This window comes from Acomys minous (assembly GCF_964271855.1).
Source record: "Acomys minous genome assembly, chromosome: 8".
In the NCBI taxonomy this organism is placed as follows: domain Eukaryota; kingdom Metazoa; phylum Chordata; class Mammalia; order Rodentia; family Muridae; genus Acomys; species Acomys minous.
Genome location: NC_140489.1, coordinates 60,077,288 through 60,102,032, shown reverse-complemented (window position 1 = coordinate 60,102,032; position 24,745 = coordinate 60,077,288). Strand labels below are relative to the sequence as shown.

Below are 24,745 nucleotides of genomic sequence, written 5' to 3'. Positions count from 1 at the left end.
CAGCACTCAGGGAGGCAGAGGCAGGCGGGTCTCTGTGAGTTTGAGGCCAGCCTGGTCTGCAAATTGAGTCTAGGATAGCCACGGCTACACAGAGAAACTCTGTCTTGGAAAAAAATAAAGAATTTTATTTTAAAAATACAAGAATACCTTTTATAAAAAGTAAAATTTGAATTTCTGTGTTATGTGTCCTGCACAGGGCCTTGTATCATCAGATGTCACTGTGACAAGAATTTGACACGTATTTGTAGTTCAGGTCAGCGGCCACACAGATGTGCAAAACAGAGATATAATGTAAATAGAGTGATACAAATAGAGTCAGGTAAGCAATTGCTTTCATCTTAATATGGAAATAGAATAGATCACACATCTAAAGGCCACCTAGAGTATCTATGCCAATTCTAGCTTATGCAATAAATTGTTACTATGTTCAGCCAAATAGATGTAGTGTTCTTTAAAAAAACAACAACAACAAACCAGATATATAAGGAATAAGCCAGTGGTTTTAAAATATTAATTACAGGGTTCCCTTTTATCACTAATAGCTATCAAAACTACCTAAAGTTTCACTAATAACTGGCAAGTTATTTGCTGACTAATTTGTTACTGGATTAGAAAATATTAGGATTTATTTGTCTCTCTTTTACTTTCCCCTGCTAACAGGGATTATTTAAATGATTACCATTCAATTTTTAATTTTTTAAATATTTAGCACAGTGCCTGGAACACAGCAGGTACTCAAAACCCATGGTGGAGGAATTCCATTTTGTCGTGTTTCTGAAAGTACTTAGAGCTAGAATAGTATTTCTTACCGCTTGGCTTTTATCACTGGAAATAGGATTGTTAATAAATACAATTTTGGCACCAAGAACTGGCCGCTGGGCTTTACAGGAGTCCAGTCGTGTGGCAACACTTATATTCAGAAACTACATGGTAACAAGGGGAAGGCACAAGTCAGCTGAATTCAGAACCGGGTCCTGAATACATTCTGTAAACTCTAACCTAAGGATTCTGCACGAAGCACTCCGTTTCCTCAAGCCCCTGTACAGCGAAGACACTTAGGGTTCCCTCCCGTTTATGTTGCTGCTTTCCTGTTTCCTATCCAGAACCTGGAAGCTGTGCCACCACCATGTTTCCTGTTGTCCTAATGTCTTGGTTCAAAATCCTTAATACACTTGAAATTTATTTCTTCAGCTGTATTTCTTTTTGCAGGCTGGCGGGCCAGTTCTACCCCCGTGCTACCAATAGGCCACTTTTCTACAACTTTGTAGCCTTTTCACATCAGGTTCCTGGCGGTTAGAATCTGTCTCACCCATTTGACCAAGTGCCTGCCTCAACTCAAGTGCAAATGTCAAACCTTCCAATAGTTTCTTTTAACTTTTAAAAAGCATGTGTTTATGCTTATTTTACAGGTATGAATATCATGTGTGCACCATTTGTGAGCAGTGCTTGTGGAAGCCAGGAAGGGGGGGGTCAGACCCACTAGAAACGGAGTTACAGTTGATTGTTAGTACTGTGTGAGTGCTGGGAACCCGGTATGGATCCTCTGAAAGAGTAGGGAGTGCTCTTAACCACATGAGCCATCTCTCCAGCTCCAAACTTTCCAATATTAAATACTTGCTCCCATCTCAAACTGAACCCTGAAAATCAAAATCAAACTCAGTCCTAATGTGGTAGAACTCCAGAGGTGCCCGTGTCTGTATGTTATTTTACATAACACGTTAAAACTCACAAATGCAATTAAGGTTAAATGCCTTGAGATGGGCAGATCGCCCTGTGTTCCCCAGTTGCATCTAACCTAACTACAGGAGTTCTTAAAGGTATTGTTCCCCAACAATATTTTTAATTTTTTTTAAAAATTTTTTTATTTATCAGTGTGTGTGTGTGTGTGTGTGTGTGTGTGTGTGTGTGATGTGCTGCTGGGGGAACCCAGGGCCTCACACATGTAGGTAAGCCCTCCACCACTGAGCTGAAGCCTCAGTCCCTGGCTACAGTTAGAAAGAGTTGAGGATGATTGCACAAAAGTCAGAGACATGTGGCATTGCTGGTTTTGGATGAAGAAACTAGGTCACAAGCCAAGGAGTGTAGTTATCTCTAGTCAGGTTTCCCCAACTGGGCTATAGCCCCAACCCTTGTGGTTGTCTCTAGAAGCTAGAAGGGATCCAAAAGGCACATAACCCTTCTACACCTTTATTTTAACCTGCTGAGACCTATTCTGAGCTCCTGACTTAACCAAGTTTATGGTAATCTATTATGACAGCAATATGACATTAATATATCCAGCGTACAGGATACTGAAAGTATCCTTGGTCCTGTCAGATGTTCAATTGCTGATTTCTCTTGCAGTTTATATTCTGTGCATAGTTACACAAACAGCTTTCAAGTACTAGGTATTTGACTGCCTCCATCTCCGGAAAACAGATGTGGAATTTTTTTTTTCACTTGTGCAGTCATGTTCACACTCAGGGTTTAAATTTGGAAGCTTTTTGGTTTATGGTTATTCAGCCTGTACGATCATATACGTGTGCAAATTGGCACGTATACAGTGAGGGAGCGGTTCCTGATTAGATTCCATCTCCTCAGACCCCCCTGGGGATCTTGCTCCCATCAATCATCTGTCTCTAAATAGCAGCTTCTCCACCGCAGGGATCTGTGCCCCGAGGCTCTGAACTAGTGCGGGTCTATTTCACAAGGGTGGGAGGACTAAATATGTTGCCTTTTATGCTCCTCCTTTCCTTCTCAACTAATCCTTCCCCACTTCTCTTTATTTGTGACATCTTTACCGAGCCACTTTACTTCCTATTTGCTACTGGAATGGCCCTTGATCCTGGCCCGTAACTGACGATTCTGGTAGACTCTGCCCAGAAGACACCGGCCCACTCGTTAGCATTTTCTTTTCCTTGGTCTCAGTGATGCACTCCTGTCCCTCAAAGGTTCTGAGCCCGCTTGGCACCGGCCTGTTCGCTAAGCCCTGCTTGCTATTTGCTAGCTTCCTGCCAGCTCTTCCCTTGCCTCTTCCTCAGGGAAGCCTTCCCCAAATCCACCCTCCCCCACCCCATCCTGAGTACAACAGCTGTCTCATTGGAACGCGAGCTCCTCCAGGGTCTCCTTTTTTTCTTGGGGACTCTGTCACAGCTTCCTGGATACTTATGATTAGGAGTCACTTTCAAAACTGACATTATCAAGATGAGCCTCAAGTGGTAGGTGCTGGATCCGGCAGAGCCTTCGGGCCGGGGAGACTAATGGGGTAAGTACAAACAGAAGAATCATGGCGCCGCCCCACAGCAGCCCTGCCTTATGTGCTCTCACTCCCCGAAGGCTCCAGGTGCCTGCTGCCAAATGTACTATGAAAATAACAGCATGGCTTGACTCCTTCTCGGAGAGGGAATTGCATAGCATTTATTATTATGGTGTATTACTGTACTATTGTTTATTTGGTCTGGTACCATCTTCATAAGTTAAGCTTTATCCTAGTATGTCTGTGTAGGTGATGGCACACTAATGAAAGAAGAAAAGTTAGAGATGATGCCGAGGTTTCCGGCCTGAGAGTCCAGAATAGCAGTAACAGTATTAGCAGAAGTGGGGTAATCAGGACTAGGAACGGGAGAGAGGGGAAATACTGCACTATCCACGGACTGTGAGTTCAAGGCCAACCTGAGCTATTTATTACAAAGAGAAAACCTATTTTGGAAAACCAAACCAGACCAAACCAGAGAACCCCGTGCACTGAAAAACCAAATCAAATCAACCCTCCCTCAAAAGAGTTCAAATCCAGTCTCAGCTATATAGTGGATTTGAAGGCAGCCTGGGCTTCAAAGGACCCTGTCTCAAAAAACAAAACAAAACAAAAAACTAAAAACAAACAACAAGGAAAGGAAAAACTACCAAAGCCCCACAGCAGCTGAGGATCAGATGGATGGCAAAAATCTATTCTTTCAGGCATTGTTTCTGAAGGCTTCGGCACATCATCCACAGTAGTAGGAGCCCGGCTCCCTCTAAGCAACCAGAAGGCAGAGCGCCAGCCAGAACAACCATCCTCATGGCCTTTTGGAACTTCTAATGACTCCTGGTAGCAGCAGGGTGTGCCACAGCTAGAAAGAACATTATCTAGAAAGGTTCTGAGGCTAACTGATTCTCCTTCATAGGCTGCCAGGAGCACTGTGGGATGAACTATACCTCTGCAGTAGGACACTTGCTTAGCATGTTGGAGGCTCTGAGTTCACTCCTTAACACTGAAGGGGGGGTGAGGGCGAGGGGGGGGGGGGTGAAGAGAAGATAGTGCCCAGCATGGTGATGCTCGCCTTTAATCCCAGCACTCAGGCAGAGACAGGTATATCTCTGTTAGAGGCTAGCCTGGTCTATAAAGCATCAGCCAGGGCTGCTACACAGAGAAACCCTGTCTCAAAACAACAACAAACAAACAGACAAACTCAACAACAACAACAACAACAACAAAAAGAGTATAATGGGAGTGCTCAGTCCAGCAGCAAGGAATATGCTGCACACAAAATTATGAAGTGCTCCGTGTTTTTTTTTTTCCTTTTGGAGACAGGGTCTCTCTGTGTAACCTTGGCTGTCCTGGACTCTCTTTGTAGACCAGGCTGGCCTCAAACTCACAGCGATCTGCCTTACTCTGCCTCCTAAGTGCTGGGACTAAAGGCATGCACCACTCCATATTTTTAAGAGTGTAGTGGGAGCTGGAAGGCATGGCAAGGGGCGTGGGGAGATCAGGTGAGAGCCTGCTAACCATTAGGTGATCACATCTGGGAAATTCAAAAATAAGTTTCACTTCCTCTCCATGCTTTGAGTAAGTTCTGTTTTATCAGATAAAAGTGGTCTCCTGGATTTGCCAGCTATTCTCTGTAGCTGTTAAGGGTGATTCACCATGCTAAAGAAACAGTAGGCTACTACAAAAGCTCACTCAGCATAGGAGAATAAAGTCTGACACCTATGGAGCGGGTCCAGATTCAAGTTTTGTTTTTGAGACAGTGACTGGACTAAAATTAGCTACTTAAACTAGGCTGACTTCAATTTGCAGTTATCCTCATGCCTCAGCCTCCTAAGTGTTTCTTAAGCATGTATACATTAATTCTTTTTTTTTTTTTTTTTTTGGTTTTCGAGACAGGGTCTCTTTGTAGCCTTGGCTGTCCTGGACTCACTCTGTAGACCAGGCTGGCCTCGAACTCACAGCAATATGCCTCCAGAGTGATGGGATTGAAGGCATACGCCACCATGTCCGGTTTATACATTAATTCTAATTAGATTCTTTTTTTCTAATTAGATTCTTATCATATAGATATATTATCATCAATACTACTTAGGATATGGTAATATCAGAATGCTATAGAAAGAATTTTACTGAGTTAACATAGCACTAAGTGCATGGAGAGAGAGGGGAGGAGGGAAGGACAGAAGGGGAGAGAGAGAGAGAGAGAGAGAGAGAGAGAGAGAGAGAGAGAGAGAGAGAGAACACCAGAATGTAATGAAACATGATTAAAATAAAATGAAGCGCATTTATTCAATCAGAGGTGAAAAATCTCTCAATAAACTTTAGCATGAAGATCCAGTGGCAGAACCGGGTGTAGTGGTGCACGCCTTTAGTCCCAGCACTCAGGAGGCAGAGGCAGGCAGATCACTGTGAAACTCTGAGTTTGGGGCCAGCCTGGTCTACAAAGCAAGTCCAGGACAGCCAAGGCTACACAGAGAGACCCTGTCTCGAAAAACAAAACAAAACAAAAAAAGATCTAGTGGCAGAGCCAGTCAGGGTGGCAGTGCATGCCTTTAATCCCAGCACTTGGGAGGCAGAGGCAGGCAGATCGCTGTGAGTTCGCTGGTCTACAGAGTGAGTCCAGGACAGCCAAGGCCACACAGAGAAACCTTGTCTCAAAAAACAAAAAACAAAACAAAACAGAAGATCCAATGACAGAGTAGGGTATGGCTCAGTGGCAGAGCACCTGCCTGCTACATACACGGTCCTGGGTTTGGAGCCTCAGAACTTCAACAAACAAACAAACATACCCAATGCTTTCAAACCCAGGCATGGTGGTGCATGTCTTTAATCACAGCACTCACAGCATTCGGGAGGCAGAAGCAGATGCATCTCTGTGAGTTCAAGGCCAGCCTGGTCTACTGAAGGAACCAGCCCCCTTAAGGACCCCCATTAAAGCCAAAGTCTGGGAAAATGTAAAAGTCAGCCTACTCAGTCCTCCCTTAAAGACCCCCATTAAGGCCAAAGCATGTACATTTCTAGGGGGTCCAGCTTAAACCAAAGACAGACAGATATTAGATCACTGTATGTGTGTGGCAGGGACAGGAAAAACAAAACCAAAAAAGGGTCCAGTGGCATATTGACCAAGGGGCACAGCCTAACAGAAGAGGGCTTATTTCTAAGAATAAGCAGAAGGGCCAGGCATGGTGGCGCACACCTTTAGTACCAGCACTTGGGAGTCAGAGGCAGGCTGATCGATGTGAGTTCAAGGCTAGCCTGGTCTACAAAGTGAGTCCAGGACAGAGAAACCCTGTCTTAGAGAGAAAAAAAAAAAAAGAAGAAGAAAAAAATAAAGAAAGAAAGAAAAGGAGCAGGAGAAGATACAGCATTAGGAAAGCAAAAAATAAAAGAGTGAAAATCTGAACCTGGCAGTGGTGGTGCACACCTTTAACCCCAGCACTTGGGAAGCAGAGGCAGGTGGATCGATGTGAGTTAGAGGCCAGCCTGGTCTACAAAGTAAGTCTAGATCAGCCAAGGATACACAGAGAAACCCTGTCTCCAAAAACCAAAAGAAAAAAAGAAAAAAGAAAAAGAAAAGAAAAAAGAAAGGAATGAAAACTCAAGCCAGTCCAAAGTAGTCTGTGCCTATAATTCCAGTGTTTGGGAACTAAAACAAGATCACAAAGTCAAAGCTAGACTAGGCTACCTGGCCTACATGGAGACCCTGACCAAAGGTGTGTGTGTGTGTGTGTGTGTGTGTGTGTGTGTGTGTGTGTGTGTATGAAAATCCAGGATCACTTCTAGCTTGTAAAGAACAAAAACAAAAACAAAACCCAAAATGACAATGGAACATAAAAAGCCACAACTTCAGCTACATTTTCCTTACATCTGGTCTCCACTATTATTGCTATTATTCATGTCTACTCAACATGTAGCTAATAAGTGACTCAAAGATAAAAAGTATAGACACTAGAAATAGACCAAGAAATTGGCTAAGGTACAGAGGCACAGATCTGTCATCTACCACCTTGGACGTTGAAGCAGGAAGTCTCCAAGTTCAAGGCTAGCCTGAACAACATGGCTAACACCCAAACCCTGTCTCTCTTCACTCATGCACACAGGAGGACGAGGAGAATGTTCTTGTGTGTGTCTAAAGTGTATGTGTGAGTTCCGGCAAAGGTCACATGTAGAGGTCAGAGGACAACCTCAGGGGTCACAGGTCTTTGCCTTCCACCTTATTTGAGATGTTCTTGTGTTCGCTGCTGTATACATTAGGTTTGCTGGCCTTCAACCTTCTGGTCTCCACCTCTCATCTCACCGTAGGAACAGTGGAGCTACAGATGTGTGCTACCACAGCTGCCTTTATGTGGAATCTGGGGACTCGAACCCATAGCCTCACACTTGCGTGACAAGCACATCACCCACTGAGCATCACCTCAGCCCCAGGAGGAGGAATGTTTCATTAGGTATAGATGATCTTAATCAGCTGACTAGAAAACCAACAGTCAACTAAGAATTATTAACGGAGGTTCAAAAACGCTTTCCTGTATAGGAACAATCACCATTTGGAAAACGGAGAAGAAAGGCTTCTTCAAAATGAGCCCCTGTTGAGGCATCTGCGCATTCTGTTTCTTCCGCAGGGTACACCTGCCCTGAACCTCGCACGCGCTTGCTGCAGCCTCGGCCTTTACTTCTCACCACTACTTCCTGTTCTCAGCCCACTCCCCCCACCCCCGGGATGACGCAAACCTGAGCCATATTTCCCGCCAGACAGCTGCTTGTTTATTTTCCTCCTGGGTACACAGACCACATTTCCTAACTTCTCTGCCCGTTACTTGGGCCGGTGTGATGTGGGTGAGTTCAGCTCGGTGGACTGTGGGAGACAGAGGTGCCTCTGCTACAGAAAAGTCTCAGACACTGATCCACTTCCCTCTCCTTTACCCAGCAAATAATTAAAAAGATCCCCCCAAAACCTAGAGAGAGGTCAATGGCACAAGAAGACGAAAGGAAAGTTGAGGAGCCCACATCCTTGTGTCACAGCTGCAAACTGCTCAGAATCCCAATTCCCAAGCCGCCTTGTTTCTAGAACAGGAAGTTAAGTTTTTCAGGAAAGGAAGTCTAGGTTGGTTGGTTTGTTTGTTTGTTTGACAAAATGACATGTTTTTTTTTTCTTATCCTTTAGTTTGTCTGTTTATTAAGCCAGAGTCTCACAGGCTGGACTGGAACTCACCTGCCTCTGCCTCTGGAGTGCTGGAATTAAAGGAGTGTGCCGATTGGAGCATTTTTCAACCAGTAAGTAATTTAGTCGTCACAATCCGTTTTCAGGTGACAGGAAGGGATCTGGTGACCTTTACATGCTTGTCCAAGGTCACCTAGCTATGCAGGAGGCAAGCCTTTTTCTGCTTTGGAACCTACCAGCTACCATTAGGTTGTATGGACTTACCAGAGCGACAACTTTGAAAGAGTCTATTTTTACAGGAATCAAAAACTATATATAAACCCCCGGCACTGGGAAGATAGAGGCTGGAGGCTCAGAAGTTCAAGGCTTGTTTATCTAATGAGCTTAAAGCCACCATAGCCTACAGGAGACCATGTCCCAAACGCACGCCAAAGATGGTAGCGTACATCTATAATCCCAGCTCTTGGGATTCTGAGGCAAGAGGATTACTGTGAATGCCAGGCTGACTTGGCATGTATGAGCCCTGCCTCAAACAGCAACAAATAACATGATCTCTAAATAGAAAACATGGAGAAGCCAGTTATCTTTATCTTGTGGAAGAAGATGGATAGATGGTAGAGACCATGGCAGGGTGTTCAGTCTCATTAGACATCAGGGAAAGGCAAATTTTAAAACGCAGTGGCTGGTTGGAGGTTGGAACAAAGTCCCGTCATCTCAGCATTCAGGAAGCTGAGGCGAGAGGATTGCTTTGAGTTTGAAACCATCCTGGGTTACATAGCAAGTCACTAGGTCAGCCAGGGCTACATAGCAAAACCCTGTCTCAGAAAAGCCAAACAAAGCCGGGCGTGGTGGTGCACGCCTATAATCCCAGCACTCGGGAGGCAGAGGCAGGTGGATCGCTGTGAGTTCGAGGCCAGCCTGGTCTACACAGAGAAACCCTATCTCGAAAAAAACCAACCAACCAACCAAACAAACAAACAAAAAGCCAAACAAATAGACAACAAAACAAATTGTAATTAAAGGCCAGGCATGGTGGCTCACACCTGTAATCCTAGCACAGAGGCAGAAGAACTATTGCAGATAGCCTGGGACTATTCATATAAAACCTGCAAAAGACCTGAGAAACAGACTCCATAATATGATGATGTCATGGCACACCTATCAAAATAAAATAGTAAGATAACGCCCAACACTAGCAAGAACGCCTCATACTATAAGCTCCTGTGCTGCTGATGGTATGGTACAGTGGTTCTGGATTTATTATTGTGTTCTTGTGTCAGGCTCTGTAGCTCAGGCTGACTTCAAACTTCCCATATGGAGGATGGTGACCTTGAACCCCTGATCCTCCTGTCTTTACCTATAGGCCTATGCCACCATACCCAGTTTATAGGTGCTAAAGAGCCAACACACGGCTTCCAGCATGCTAGGCAAGCACTCTACCAGTTGAGCTGTGTCCTCAGGGAAGTTTCTCTATAAAATCAATAATGTACTCTAGCAATTTTACTTCTGGTAAAAATCTAATTCTGCAGCCAAGGGTACACAGAGAAACCCTGTCTGGAAAAACAAAACAAAACAAAAAAATCTAATTCCGTATAAAAAACACATGCATACGTTTTCATCATTTTGTTCTCAATTACTGCTCCCTCCAGCTAGCTTCGGCTTGATGCAGCCGAAAAGTTATCTGAAAGGGCCTCAGTCAGACTGGCCTGTGGCCATGTTGCTGAAGCTTTTTCTAGATTACTAATTGAATTAGAAGGACCCAGACCACTGGGACCCGTGCCATGTGTAGGCAGATGGGCCTGGGCTGAGCCAGAGAAGTAAGGGGGGCAGGGACACTCCTAACTGCCTATAACCTGGAAGTATAGGCAAAAAATAAACAAACAAACAAAACTCAACTCTTTCCTGCCCAACAAGAAAGTTAATCAGAACAAGTGCACCAAATGAAAATACTTCATATATTCAGTGGTTAAAGAAACTGTGGTGAATGTATATCATGAAATTAATATTCAGCAGCAGAAAGGGAAAATAATCTATATGACAACGTGGATGAACCTCAAGGGTTCTTATGTTAAGAAAATGCTTCAAAAGCTTACAGGCCGTGTAATGCTATTCATTACATGGAGGTAAAGAGCAGTTTGGTGGTTGCTAGGAGTTGCTGGGAGGCAGAGGGGCAAGTGTCAGCCTGTGATGTCTGAATTCACATCTGTGCTAAAGCTGTGTAGAATTTTATGCACACAACACAGTCCTGCTTTAAAAGCTGCATAAATTAGCCAGGTGTGGTAATGCACGCCTTTGATCCCAGCACTTGAGAGGCAGAGCCAGGTGGATCTCTGAGTTGGTCCACACAGCAAGTTCCAGGTCAGGCAAGGCTACACAGAGAAACTCTGTCTCCAAAAACAAACAAACAAACAAAAACAAAGATTAGGGCCAACAAGACCGCTCAGCAGTAATGGACCTTTCTACCAAACCTAATGACCTAGTGATCCAAGTTTGATGCCCAGAATCTCCTCATTGTGGAAAGACAGAAACAGACCCCAAAAGTTATCCTCTGACCTCCAAGCTTGCCATGGTACTCCCCTTCCCTCCCAAAATAAGTCTTTTTTTTTTAATGCCTACTTTTGCCAAGGCTACACAGAGAAACCCTGTGGGGAGGAGGGAGATGGAGCCTCTTTTTGTGTGTGTGTTCATGTGCATATGGGGACCAGGGGCAGCCTCAGGTGCTGCCCACATTGTTCTAGAGACAAGAGTCCCTCTCTGACCTGCAGCTCACTAAGATGATTAGGCTCACTGACTAGTGAGACCCAGAGATAGGCTTGCCTCAGCCTCCATAGCACAGGCTTTTTAAATGCAGGTTCTGGAGCCATTTGCCTAGCCTGAGGCCCTGGATTTGATTCCCAGGTGAGTGTAGGGTGGACTTAGATTTGTATTAGGAAAAAAAGAAAAAAGAAAAGAAAAAGAAATTCAAATATTTAGTAAATAGAGGTTAAATAAATTATGTCAACCAAGCTACTGGTTGCTGTGCTGCCACCAAAAATGTATCCCCAAAAGATTTATTTATTTATTTATTTATTTATTTATTTATTTATTTTTCCTTTCAAGCAAAAAAAAAAAAAAAAAAAAAAAGTAACAAAGCAATGTAATTGCCAGAGGTTGTGGCACAGGCTTTAACCTCAGCCCTCAAGAGACAGAGGTAAGTGGATCTCTGTGAGTTCAAGGCCAGGAAATAGTGGTTTTTGTTTTGGGGGCTTTTGGGTGGGATTTTTGTTGTTATTTTCCCCCAAGACAGGGTTTCTATGTGTGTAGCCTTGGCTGGACTTGTTTGTAGACCAGGCTGGCCTTGTACTCACAGAGATCCACATGCCTCTGCCTTCAAGTTCTGGGATTAAAGGCATATGCCACCATGGCTGTTGGAAACAATGGGTTTGTTTGTTTGAAATAGTGTTTTTTTTTATTACATTTTTCAGATTATTATTTTTTGCCTGAAACATATGTACTGTTATAAGCACACAAAAAGGTACTATGTGGGTTTTGCTTGTGACTGCCACTTAACTAATAAAAAATTTAAATATATCCTCATTTTGTGTGTGAGCATGATGTATACACTTGTCATAGACCATATCTTTTCTTAAGATTTATTTGTGTGTGTGTGTGTGTGTGTGTGTGTGTGTGTGTGTGTGTGTGTGTTTTCTGCATATTTGGCTGTGTACCACATGCTTTCCAGGAGCCCACAGAAGCCAGAAGAGGGTGTCAGGTCTCCCAGAACTAGAGTTACAGACTGTTGTGAACTCTCATAGCAATGCTAGGAATTGAACCTAGGTTTTAACCATTGAGCCATCTCTCCAGCCCCTTATTCTTATTAGTATTGGGAAGACAATTCATCACATAAAACAGGAAGGGTGTTGGGGATATGGGGCTGCTTAGTTTGTCCACAGCTTTTAATGATGATTGTCTCTTGCTCTGGCAGGGCCATGGTCTTTGCCAGCTGCAGACAGTTTAATTCTGAGGACTCTGAGAGGATATAAATACCAGAGCTGGAAGAGAGCAGGGAGACTCAAAAGAAGGAGGAGGATGCTACTTTCCGCGCTGTTGCTGGTTATCTTTCTGCTGTGTTTGCTGTTGCTGCTTTGCTGGACCGCCAGTTATCCTTACAGCTGAGATTGGTGTTGCCACGAAGAACCAGATGACCCTAACCAGCAGGAGCTAAGTCTAAAGAGGTTTACGTCTTCTTTCCCTTCTAACCTTCTTTCTATCCTACCTGGTGTTGGGGGTTTGGAAAGGACATATCAGTATAAGAAACCCAAATAAGCCAGGCATGGTAACGCACACCTTTAGACCCAGCACTCGGGAGGCAGAGGCAGGCGGATCACTGTGAGTTGGAGGCCAGCCTAGTCTACAAAGCGAATTCATGACAGCCAAGATAACACAGAGAAACCCTGTCTCAAAAACAAAACAAAACAAAAACAGCAACAACAACAACAACAAAACAAACAAACAAAAAGAAACCCAAATAAAATAAAGTAGATTAAAAAGTATGCTAACCTCCCTGAACTGTTAGTCCTGGGTTCTATAAGAAAGCAGGCTGAGCAAGCCAGTAAGCAGCACTCCTCCATGGCCTCTGCATCAGCTTCTGCCTCCAGGTTCCTGCTGGGTATGAGTTCCTGCCTTGGTTTCCCTCAATGTACAGGATATGTACAGCAGATAACCCCATTCCTCCATAAGTTGTTTTTCGGTCATGGTGTTTCATCACAGCAATACTAACCCTAATGAAGATAACCAGGCTGGCAGTGAATTTGCAGTCATCTTGTCTTTGCCTCCAGAGTGTTGGGATTATACGCCTACTCGTGGTTGGGGAAACAGGGATGCTGTGTGTGTGTGGGGGGGGGGTGTGATTTTATTTCCTTTGTAAGAATCCATAGAGTTGTGAAATTGGGCCTCCTGTCCTGAATCATGGAGTAGCACCGCTCCTAGTGAAGCTAGAACGGCACTAACAGAAGCATTTGCCCAGCACTTACAGGTGGATCTCCATGAGTTCAAGGCCAGCCTAGTCTAGAAAGAGTTCCAGGACAGCCAGGGCTATCACACAGATAATCCCTGTCTGGAAAACAAAACAAAACAAACAAACAGCAGCATTTAGTCCACTGTTGCCACTATTCACTTAACTTCTGGGGGGCGCTCCTTTCTCAGTGGTGAGGTTAACAAATCCATGAAGCAAGGCTGAAATTAGAAGCTTGCCAGAGAACCAGCTTCCCCGACTCCCACAGATTGTATGGGGCTCAAATTTAATAACTCAGAAATGTGTCTTGTGCTTTAGAAGATTCGTGTTCCTAACACACCGTGTGGAGTGATCAGAACCAATTTTAGTTGGCTCCTTTGCCTTTGGGTGTATGAGTTCCTGCCTTGGTTTCCCTCATACACCCTGTCTTCATGCACCCAGAGGTGGGTGTTCTTGGAAATGCCTCTTGTGGCACTTGTCACCTCACATTCTCACTACGTTTCCGAAATGGTTTCTCTTGCTGGACAACTAATGTGTGACATCCGTAGATGTAGATTCACTTTTATTACACTTTAACTTAGTGTGAGGGAGGCAAGTGCGACAGTGCACTCGTGATGGTCAGGGGACAACCTGTAGGAGTCACTTCTCTCCTTTCACTGTCCCAGGGGGCAAACCCAGGTTGTCAGTTTGGGCAGCAAGCACCGGTACCCACTGAGCTGTCTCACTAGCCCCACAACTATTAATAAGCCAGGTCTACTCCAAACATGTTCACAAGGAGAGCCTCGCATATTTTTTTTTTAAATGTGTATTCATGAATGTGTGCAGGTGCCCTCAGAAGAGGGTGGCGGATGCTCCGGAGCTGGAGCTGCAGGTAGTTATGAGCCACCTGGTGTGGGTGTCAGGAATGGAGCTCAGATCCTCTGCAAAAGCAGCAAGTGCTCTTCACTGCCGAGCCACCTCTCCAGCCCCGCTTCGTGTGCTTCCAGGGAATTCTGTTTTCATTTACAAGTTGTCATGGCTATTTTAAACTCCTTGGTGTTTTCCTGTGGCTCATGCCATTATTGATATTTATTTAAGTTTTCTCATTTTGTTTTAAATATGGAAGCGAGTTATTAACAGGAAACTGACTCAGGTGCCAAGTGGGCAGATCACAGGATCTAATTACCTATGCATTATTAGTCAGAGGTGGTGTGAACCTGAATACCTGTAAAGGCTTTTTATCAAGGGGGGGTGAAAGGCATTGAGAGTAATGAGTCAGCAGCAGTGAAGCCATGATCTGCAGGCATGAATTTAAAATATGCTGAAATGCCATTTTAAATGTTCTGAGAAGACAGCGCAAGGCAAAATCAGAAATCAGATGTCTCAAAAACATTTTTATGATTATTTTATGTGTGAGTGTATGTTCTGCCTACCTGTATGTCTGTGCAGCACACTATGTACACACAAGGATCTGATGCTCATGGAAGCTGGAGAAAGGTGTGGGGTCCCCTGGAACTGGAATTACAGACAGTTATGAGTCATCATGTGGGTGCTGGGAATTGAAGCCATGAGGAGGAATTTTAATTTAGAACATGGCTGCTCTAGCAAAAGATGACACACACACACATACACACACACACACACACACACACACACAATCAAATCCAGAGACCTTGTAGGGCTGTGTGATCCAGCTGGAATACAAACACACTTTAATCCAGGGGACAGAGACAAGCAGATCTCTGAGTTCAAGGCCAGCCTGGTATAGAGCAAGTTTCAGGTAAAGAAAGCTTAGGTAAAGAAAGGCGTGTCCATGATATATGCCTTTAACCTCAAACAATGAAGGTAAAGATTATTTGTAGAGGAAGCACCCATGATCGAAGGTGATGTCTAATTGAGTGGCAGAAAAAGTGACAAGCTAAGAGAAAAGCCAGATTGATAAATCAGCTGGGAGAAGAGTTTGAGTCAGAATTGCTGAGTTGAACCAGCCAGCCCAGAGCTCAGGAAGAACCAGTAAGGGTGAGCTTATTAAGCAGTAGGACTCAGAGGCAGAAAACATTCTAGGCCTAGGTTAGATTGTATGGAGGCTAGAAGCTTCCAGGACTAGGCCTAGGTTAGCAGAAGGAGGCAATAAGCCTCCAAGACACTTGAAACAGGTGGATAAAAGTTCCTTTTACAAAGTGAGGTCCTCTGGAAGAACAGCTAGTGCTCTTAACCATTGAGCCATCTCTCTGACCACAGGAATCACTTAGACTTTACCAATTACTGTTAATTATTTCTAGCAAAGTTTACTGTGTTCGTTAATTGAACTAAATTACATTTTAGGAAGTTTTTGTTATCTTTTACTATTGTGATTGTTGATTAGTTCCCAAAATATTTTATTTCTAAATCATGTCTATTATTCTATGATGAAACCACATTTTTGAGTGATGTGCTGGTACACACCTGTTAATCCAAGTGTTTGGGAAGCTGAGACAGGAGGTCACATAACCAGTTTGGGTAGCATCACAAAATCCTACCTCAAAATAGAACCTGACCAGGCTCGGTGTTGGTGCACATCTTAATCTGGAAGGTAGAGACAAAGAGAAGAGAGGAGGGGAGAGAAGAGAGGAGGGGAGGAGGCAGAGGAGAGGAGGAGACGGAAGAGGAGAGGAGAGGGAAGGGGAGGAGAGGGAAGGAGAGGAGAAGGGAAGAAAGGGAGGTGAGGAGGGGCAAGAAGGAGGGAAAGGGAGAAGAGAAAGGAGGAGAGAAGGAGGGAGGGAAGGAGAGCATCCGGCCTTTTATGTGGATTTTGGAGACCCAGACTGAGGTCATGAGGCTTATAGGTTGTGGTGCATGTGTGCCTGTCCATGCAGAGGCTAGAGGTCAGTGTTGGTCTCCCTCAGTCTCTCTCCACTTTAGTTGTTGAGACAGGGTTTCTCGCGGAACCCAGAGCTCCCTGATTCTGTCAGACTGTCTATCCAGTGAGCTCTTGGCATCTGCCTGACTCTGGCTCTCAGCCCTGGGAGTACAGGGGCACTACCATGCTCAGCTCTTTATGTGGCTCCTCCTGTATGCACAGCAAGTACTTCACTCACAGGACCATCTCTCCATGGCACCCCCTGCATTGTTTTCCATATTTTAGATTTATTTTAAGTGTATGAGAGTTTTGTCAGCATGTATGTCTGTGTACCATGTGCTTGCCTGGTTCCCATGGAAATCAGAAGAGGGAATTGGATCTTCTGGAAATGGAGTCGTGGATGGTTCGTTGTTCCCTGCCATGTGTGTGCTGGGAACCAAATCCAAGTCATTCAAGTCATTGGTAGAGCAATAAGTATTCTTAATTGCTGAGCCACTTCCCACAAACACAAACACAAAACCAAAACTATCCTTTTTTTTTTTTTTTTGAGACAGGGTTTCTCTGTGTAGCGTTGGCTGTCCTGGACTTGCTTTGTGGACACCTAGCTGGCTTCAAACTCATAGATTCACCTGCTTCTGCCACCCTGAGTGCTGGGATTCCTGGCGTATGCTACCACACCCGGCTAAAAACTATCTTAACCACAGATGCCTGCACGTTGCAAGACATAAAGGGCATTATACATTTTTGGAGCTGACTTACTACTACAGGCTTTGGTATCGGGCCAGTTCTGGCACACAGCAGCCATTTTAGCTTTAACAAATTACCACCTACTTCAGGTCTACCTGAATCCTCGGGTTCTGCGTCTATGTGAAAATGCTAGCACTCGCCTGCAGGATGTGCTGTAGAGATTAGTTATGGTATTTATAAGGAGCTCAACACAGAGTAGTCAGTAAACCACTCCATCCTTTTGTTTTGTCCTGTTTTTTAGAGACATGATTTCACTCTGTAGCCTTGGTTGTCCTGGACTCCCTTTGTAGACCAGGCTGGCTCCAAACTCACAGCGATCTACCTGCCTCTGCCTCCCTGAGTGCTGGATTAAAGGTATGTGCCACCGTGCCCAGATCACTTGATCCTTTATACAAAGTCTTTTGTGTTCGTGCAATGCAAACACTGGGCAACACGGGACCTTAGATTTTTCTGGATTGTCCAGAAACACTGTCGCTAGAGATGTATTTGTCAAAATATGAATCCTGGGTTGTTTGTGGGTTTTTTGTTTTTTTGTTTTTTCTGATTAAAGGCTTGGTGATGCATGCCTTTAGTCCCAGCATGTAAGAGGCAGAGGCAAACTCTCTATGAGTTCCAGGCTAGCCAGAAGTACACAGTGAGGCCCTTGCTCAAAAACAAAACAACAAAATAAAAATAAAAACTAAGATTATCATGCTCAAATATCACTTTGAGCTAAGCTTATTAAAGAGACGTAACAAATCTATGTGAAATAAATGAATGGATCTAATATGGCATACACAAATGTGGAAAGAACTCATAGACAGGAATATTTATTTTCAGTGGATGAAATGGAATAAATAGAGTTCACTAAGTTACTTCTGACTGTTATATTTGATTCATTAAATGCTGATAATATTGGTCTAATTTATGTTTATAATTTGATGCAATATGGAAAGGAAATATAATTATCTTCACCTTTAAACGTACAGTTACATTTATCTATGTATTTATTTAGATGTATTTTATGTGTATGGGTGTTTTGTCCGTGTATGTCTGTGTACCACTTGTATGCCTAGTACTTGCGAAGGCCAGAAAAGGGAACTGGATCCCTTGGCACTAAAGTTATACATGGTTGTGAGCTACAATGTGACTGCTGAGAACTGATACCAGGTCCTCTGCAAGGACAGCAAGTGCTCTGAATCTCTGAGCCATCATAAATACTTACTACATTTAGATAAGCTCTCATTGCAGTACAGCCAAGACAACACAGAGAAACCCTGTCTCAAACAAAACAAATCTGATGTCAACCTGTAGTGCTCTCAAGTGTGTGTGCATGCAAACACACACCACACCAAAAAAAGGAAAGAAATGCTTATTTAATTGAGGGAAATACATGATTCAAATTGTACAGAAAAATAATTAAACTCTCTAAATGATGGTATCCAATGGGTACCTTTAAATACACCTACAAAAAAATTCTGCTTTCAAAGTTATGCCCAAATCTTATACCAATTATAAAACTTCAAAGAGTGGACAGGTAAGATGGATCAACGTGTAAAGGGACTTGTTGCCAAACCTAATCTAGGGTCAATCTCCGGGACTTCACAGTGATCCGCCTGCCTCTGCCTCCCAAGTGCTGTGGGATTAAAGGCATGCGCCACCACGCCCGGCAAGAACCATCTCTCAAAAGTTGCCCTCTAACACACAAGATCCCCACCATAGATAAATAAATGTAAAACTTCACAGAGAAATTAAAACTAAGTCCTGTAGTTTAGCAGTCTGGTCATGAGGGTTGGGCATGCTGCTTAGCAAGAGAGTGTTTGCTTAGGTTCTTATTGCCCGTGAGACACAGTAAAACCCAAAGAAGAGCTTCCTTAACAAAGAACTATTTCACATTTAAACCATGTCTTTCCTAATGTAGCGTGCTTGTCAATTAATGTGAACAGCAACACTCTTGGAGGTAAGCTAATTAGGCTGTTGCTCAGGTGGATCTGGGAAGCCACAGGGAAGTGACCTTCCCCAAACCTCTTCCACTAATTCCCTAGGTGCTGTCAGTCATTAATATGTTAGTTTAAATTAGTTTGTCATCACCCACCAATTTTTACAAGTCTCAAAAGAACTAAAACATTGGAGCCCAACAGGGAGAGAGAACCAAAGGCCAAGCTGATTGAGTCTGTAACAGGCCAATAGGCAGTTAGGGAAGTGGGAACAAAAAGCCAAAGGGGTGAAAATGGAGAATGCAGAAAGGTGGCTCAGGGAAAAAGAAAGGATTTGTAGAGGGAAAAACCTTACCCGTTTCAGAACATTTCAAGGAACCCACAGGTATTCCTCGTATGCAGTTGATTCCAAACAGCACTGAAGCTGAATATTACACAGTCACAACATCACAGTACTATGTTCCCATTTGATTGGTGATCCTGTCTTCCAAAGTCTTTTGCAATTAAATATCAGGTAAACCCAACTACCCTGAGCTTGGAGGGCCTTGGGGCAACTGCTCTGGCCGCTCCTGCTAGCCTGTCTATTGAGTAATGGGGATTGCAAATTTCTCAATTACACAGACAGGTTGAAGACTGGGGACTTGGCTCAGTCAGTGAAGTGGAGTCTATCTCACACCAAGTCCTGGGCTTGATCCCTCCACTGGCTCAGTGTTGGGGACGGTAGGCCATATGACCACTGTTCAGCCATCTTGTCAGAGCCTACACCTTTAGGCTCCTATTTTTCCAGCAGTCTGTCATTTACCAGAAACCAGCTGACCCTGTTGTGGTTTGGCAGTTAGACACTTGTTGTGGTTTATTGTGGGGGACGGTCATTCTAAGACCCCTGAGCTCATAGTAAGAGCTACTCCTTTCTGGCTATAAACTAGCTTTTCCAGTAAGACTACTGGTAAAGTCAGATTAAAGGGCAGCTGCCTGCGAGCAGCAGTTGCAGGAACTTTTTCCTGACTAACCAGATCTTTTACAACTTCCCTTTCTCTCTGGAATTTCTCCCTCATCTGTGATTATATCAGCTGTAAAAATAGACACCTGCTGGAGCATTCCAGAGTTAGGTATCCATAGCAACCCTCGCTTACGCAAATACCCATGCCCCCATGCCTATAAAAACTCTGTGAAATTTTTCAATAAACGGGGCTTGATCAGAATCCAGACTTGCCCTCGTTTCTTTGTGTCTCCTGTCCCCCCACTTGTCTGCCCCCTCCACAGGTACCCATTGAAGACCCCGCAGGCTGAGACAGCTCGGTGGCCCATGACTGTGATCCCAGCATTTGGGATGCGGAGAAAGGAGTAGCACAAGTTCAAGGTCATCCCTGTTTGCAAGGTGACTCTGACACTAACCTAGGATATGAAAGAAAGTATGCTGGCAGGCTTGATTTCAACTGGACACAAGCTGGAGTTATCTGAAAGGAGGGAACCTCAGTTGAGCAAATGCCTCCCTAAGATCTGACTGTAGGACATTTTCTTAATTACTGATTGATGGGGGAGGGCCCAGCCTATTGTGGGTAATGCCACTCCTTGGCTTTGATTCTATAAGAAAGCAGGCTGAAAAAGAAGCCTAGGGTAGCAAGCCATGAGCAGCACCCCTCCACGGCCTCTGCAGCAGCTCCCGCCTCCAGGTTAGAGCTCCTGTCCTGACTTCCTTCAGTGATGAGCTGTGATGTGGAATCATCCACTGAATAAACTCTTTCCTCCCCAACTTGCTTTGGTCATGGTGTTTCATCACAGCAAAGGTGAACCTACTAAGACAGCTATCCTGCGGAAATTATGATCTTTGATCTCGGTGAGAACGAAAAGTACCTCATGAGTGCCAGGTGATGAGGATCAGATGTGCATTTGGCCCCAAGGCTCCATCAGTAAGAAGGTGCCACTTGCCTGAGATCACTTATCTCCCCTCTAACCGGCTCCTTAAAAATAGCTTCCCAGCCACATGGCAGAATCCCATCTGCCTTGCTAGCTGCTCTGTTGAAATTTAGTTCTCTCTTCCCCTTCGCCTTCTTTCTTCATCACTGCCTTGCTTCTCTACTGGCTTTCCTCCCAGACCCGGGAGAGAACAGAGTGAGCCTCCTGAACAGTAACCATTTAAATGTGGCAGATCTTATACGCTACGTGCAATCTCAGATAATAAAACGCTCGAAACCGCTAAGAAATACTTCAGTAATTACCTTTGCTTTGGCGTTGGAAAGTTACAGGCTGACTGACTGTCAAATGGCTGGGAATGTGTTCTATTTACTGGTCTTCTCTTTCCAGCAGTTAAAAACCAGTAACCTAAAGCCGTGCAAGCTCAACATTCTATTAAGATTAATGAGAAGTAGCCAAGCCCACATTGCTGTGGCAAGGCCGCTCACTGTCAGGTATAGGGAAGCAAAGGTGTGTGTGCTAAACCGCTTACTAGACGTGACAATGGCTGAGCACTGAAATAAATTATCAGAAGAAAGGCAGCTGTCTTTCCTGTTATTCTTGGTCCACAAGAAATGGACTCTCGTGGGTGCTGCGATCCAAAAGAAAATGTTGTCTAAGACTGGGGCCTTTAGGGACAAATGCAGGTCCATGTTTCTGTTTGTGTCAGATGCAAGCAGGATGCTGAGATTGGAAAGCAAGGGCAGACAGGCAGCCTTGTGGGTGGCCCTGAGTCCACCAGTGCCTCAGCAGAGCAGAGGGCTGCCAGTGGAGTGGAGTCTATCTCACACCAAGTCCTGGGCTTGATCCCTCCACTGGCTCAGTGTTGGGGACGGTAGGCCATATGGCCACTGTTCAGCCATCTTGTCAGAGCCTACACCTTTAATGCTGTTTTTATTGTCCTCTCTCTCTCACTGAAGGAAAGCAACAGATTTTGTTTTGTTTTACTTTTTGTTTTGTTTTTGAGATAGAGTTTCTCTACATAGCTCTAGCTGTCCTAAAGCTCAATATGTAGACCAGGCTGGCCTAGAACTCAGAGATCTGCCTACTTCTGTCACCCCAATACCAAGAGTTAAAGCCGTCACTACCATGCCCAGTTTACTTTTTGTTTTTCTCAATAAATGTCTCACACATTTACTTGCACATATGTACACCAGGCTGACCCAGGACTGGCATGTAGCTCAGTCTGTCCTCAAAACAAGACAATCCTCCTGCCTCAGCTTGCCAAATGCTAGTGCTGCACATGTCAGTCACTATAGCCAGCTAAGCACTAAGCTTTGGAAAACAACCAGCACACATATAGACAAAGATAAAAACTACTTAGTGGTTGCTTTTTTTTGTTTGTTTGTTTTTCGAGACAGGGTTTCTCTGTGTAGCCTTGGCCATCCTGAACTCACTTTGTAGACCAGGCCGGCCTCGAACTCACAGCGATCCACCTGCCTCTGCCTCCTCAGTGCTGGGATTAAAGGTGTGCACCACCACGCCCGGCTCGTTGTGGTTGCTTTTTCTTTTCTGTCTTTTTTCTAATTTTTGTTTGTTTGTTTTTTAGACAGGGTTTCTCTGTGTAACCCTGGATGTCCTGGAACTCACTCTGTAGACCAGGCCGGCCTTGAATTCACAGAGATTCCCCCTGCCTTTGCTTCCTGAGCACTGGGATTACAGGTGTGCGCCACTACGCCTGGCTCTAGTTAGTGTTCGAAGCCTTTCAAGTCAGTGAGAATCTGCACTAGTCTGCTAGCTTGAAGGGATGAAAGCTAGCTTTAACTCAAAGAACAGTAAGTACCACAGAACGTTAAGAGAAAAAGGAGCATTTTGCAGGGTGTTCTTTGAAGTCAGTGAGGCTTGAGTTCAAATCCCACCTCTGTCACTTAGAGCTGCAAAGTATACAATAACCTACATTGCTCATTCTTTCTGCCTGTTGATGATCTGGACATGAATTTGGCGACTGGCCCTGGAATGAGTTTTAAACCACACAATCACCCTTAGGAGCATTTTTCTCTACTGCTGTTGGGAAGTAGAAAAAGACACACAAAAAATTTTTTTCTTTTGAAATAGTCCCATTATATAACACTGGCTGGCCTTGAATTTATGATGTGGATCAGGCAAGCTTCGAATTTATAGAGATCCTCTACCTCCTCAGTGTTGGAATTAAGGTGTGCATCACCATGTCTAGATAAAAAGGCAACTTTTAAGCTATTATGATGGATAATTATTTGTTGAGTCCAAGTCTGTTTTTGACACTTTATATGTCCCCAAACTGAAATTTATGTAATACCCCAAATAGTAAATATCTATATTAATATAAGAGATTTCTGAGATAGACATGATAGTGTAAATAAATTTTTTTGTGTGTATAAAACTCCTATACACATAAAATATAAAATGAAAAATATTTGCATACTATGAGCATTGATGGAAATGCAAGGTGATCATTAGAAAACAACACAGGTTCTCAGAGTACCATTCTAAATGAATTCCTTTCATTTACTTATTTATGCCGTGTTGCTAAGCTGTATCCCAGTCATATGCCCACACCCTTTTTCTTTTGGTTTGTTTGTTTGTTTGGTTGGTTGGTTGGTTTTGGTTTTTCAAGACAGGGTTTCTCTGTGTAGCCTGGGCTGTCCTGGACCTGCTTTGTAGACCAGGCTGGCCTCAAACTCACAGCGATCCACCTACCTCTGCCTCTGCCTCCAGAGTGCTGGGATTACAGTCATGTACCACCACCGCCCGACACCCTACACTTTTTTTGATAAGGTCATTTGGTGGGCTTAAAAGGAGAATCTGGAACCTGCTTTCATTTTTCATTATGGTTGAACAATGAGCAGAACTGATGGCTACAGTAAAAACTATTTATGGCTATGCAATTTCAGCTGCCAAGGAATTAAAATTTCTCAAACCAAAACAGAAACTAGTAGCGAGAAGTCAGATTATATCCGGTTCATGGCAAGATTTTGTTTGTTTGTTTTTCGAGTCAGGGTTTCTCTGTGTAGCCCTGGTTGTCCTGGACTCACTTTGTAGACCAGGCTGGCGTCGAACTCACAGCAAGTGCCCTGGCTCATAGCCAGAATTTTTAAGGAATACTACGGTACGTGTTTGTGCCTGAGTGTATGTATGTGTATTACACGCAGGCAAGAGCCAACACAGGCAAGAAGGGGACATTCGATCACCTGCAACTGGGGTTACAGGTGGTGGTGAGCCACCCTGTGGGTGCTAAAAACTGAACTCCGGTCCTCTGCCAAACCAACAAGTGTTCTTAAACACTGAGCGAGCCTTCTCCATCCCATGACAAAAATATTTAAAGCAGAGGGCAGACATCCAGACAGGAGTACATCTGTGAGTCCTTACAGTAAGCAGGCAAGGCAGGAGCTCCCCCCCGCCCCCCAGACAAGGTTTCTCTGTGTAGCCTTGGCTGGCCTGGACTCCCTTTGTAGACCAGGCTGGCCTCGAACTCACACTGCCTCCCAAGTGCAGGGATTAAAGGCATGCGCCACCACGCCGGGCTTAAGGCAGAACATTTTAAATGGGTGTCAGAACAGAAAGCTGTACAGGAAGGTAATTAGCAGGAAGTAAAATTTGTTTATCAAGGACACCAAAGAAATGGCCAGGCTTTTTGACAAGCCAGGCAGTCCTGGGAACCATGAAGTCCTGGGAACACAGTTTCGTGTGTGATGCTCTCAGATCCCTGTTGTTTTCCAGGGACACCCCATTAGAAGACAAACGCATCCTTCCTGCTTTTGAAATAACCAGAACCCTAACAATGGCAGCCTGTAATTGTAGAGCGCTCCCTCTCAACCCCGATGCAATTAGGGGGCTTTAAAACTACCAGTGCCAAAGGCACCAACCACCAGCCAATTAAATGAGTCTCTAAGGGAGCAGGCCCAGTCCTCAGGAGTGTTCAAAAGCTCCCCCAGGTGAATTTAATGTGCAGTGAAAG

General features: G+C 44.3%; 1 protein-coding gene across 2 annotated transcripts in view; it reads right to left on the bottom strand.

The window, feature by feature from the left end:
• Positions 1 to 21,155, bottom strand: part of BAZ1A (bromodomain adjacent to zinc finger domain 1A) — a 116,065-nt gene extending 94,910 nt beyond the window's left edge. Inside the window, exon 1 of one of the 2 annotated variants that reach the window (XM_084792349.1) lies at positions 21,078 to 21,155. The gene's annotated coding sequence lies outside the window, so the exon portion shown is untranslated. Of the gene's footprint in view, positions 1 to 20,253; positions 20,272 to 21,077 lie in introns of those variants that run through there. The other variant, XM_084792350.1, reaches the window with a different exon arrangement.
• Positions 21,156 to 24,745: the final 3,590 nt, after the last annotated feature.